Genomic DNA, 1,428 nt, shown 5'->3' with positions numbered 1-1,428 from the left:
CCAGTGTGTGTTCGAGTATGTGTTTTTAATTGATGTTTATATGGAAATTTTAATCCACATGTCATACAAATATTACGATTTCCTTTAGAATTTGTTGCCATGTTTCTTTCTAAATTGTAAATAGCTCCTCAGTTACAAAATTATGATTTCAGTAATTGTCTACTGTGACTGTACATGTAATCTGTGAATGAAAAAGAAATACTAATTACAATAAGAATATAAAAATCGATTCTACATTAAAAATTTTACATTAATTTAAAGATTTCACAAGTTATGATTATTATAAATTTATACTTTAATTAAAGACAACTAAGGTTGTATGTATTTTAGAGGCGGTTGATTTGAAAGTGACAACTTTATTTTCTGCCAGTTATTTTGAGTTCAGCTTTGTTTCCCAATTCATCATCAAGAGACTTCTTTTTTCTTTTTTTTAAATGGAGAGTAGATAATACAGTGGATGTGTTATCGGCAGCTCCAGTAACTCTCGCTTCTCCTTTTTTGTCCCTCAGTCCTCATTCAAATGAGTGATTTTTTTGACAAAAAAAAAAATACCCAAGCAGTGTTGGCAAATTGTGCACATGTTTCAAAAATCATTTTGAAACATTTGATGAAAGAATAATTTAATGAAAAGGACCCTACAACTGGTCACCTTATTTGTGCGATTTCCCATCCATCCATATCCCTTGAGTCCCTGGAGGGGCATAGGCCATCTGCAACTTTGTAGATGTTTTTATAGCGAGGAATTCTTTTTTACAGTGTGAGGGTGCTGGCTCCACACCCAACCTTCCCAGAAGGTACATACAGCACCTAGCCTTCCCAAATGGTCACCCATCTGGTACTTGCCAGGCTCAACGTTGCTTAACTCTGGTGTTCTGGCGAGAACCAGTGTGTCAACATGATTGTGCTGTACTTTGTGCGATTTACTCCCATCAAATTATTCTCATAAATAATCATAAATTATTTCATATTGATTAATTTGCCCACTAAAACACAACACCAAATTGTTTGAATGTGTTCAGTTTCATCCTGTTGAACCATCTTAGAAAAGTTCGTTCAGGAAATGCAAAATTTAAAGTAATATTTATTTTTATGTTTTAAAGGGGTTTTTTTTTTAGATAAAACTGATAATGTAAAAACTACTTTGCAGTAAAAAGCAACGAATATTTTTTTATTTTCCAGTTTATTTCAAACTTTAAAATTACGATTTTTTAATGTTTTTGGGTTTGCTGAAAATGAATATCATATTTAAAACTGGTGAATCTGTAATAAACAGAGCTATGCGAAAATAGTAACAGACTTCATTGGAAAAAACGATGCGTTAGTATCAGGCTAGTTTTAAATATTACTTCAAGTTTCAAATGAAAAAAGAAAAGAAATATTAAGTTGACCTAATTAGAGATATTTCCTAATTAATTACAAAAACAAACT

General features: G+C 31.4%; 1 pseudogene; it reads right to left on the bottom strand.

Annotated features, from left to right (window-relative positions):
- Positions 1 to 795: 795 nt before the first annotated feature.
- LOC145270021 (5S ribosomal RNA) lies at positions 796 to 912 on the bottom strand (annotated as a pseudogene).
- Positions 913 to 1,428: the final 516 nt, after the last annotated feature.

This window comes from Euprymna scolopes, chromosome 45 (assembly GCF_053919585.1).
Source record: "Euprymna scolopes isolate OS-2025 chromosome 45, ASM5391958v1, whole genome shotgun sequence".
In the NCBI taxonomy this organism is placed as follows: domain Eukaryota; kingdom Metazoa; phylum Mollusca; class Cephalopoda; order Sepiida; family Sepiolidae; genus Euprymna; species Euprymna scolopes.
Note: the sequence above shows the minus strand (reverse complement) of the source record. Positions and strands in the feature narration are given on the sequence as shown.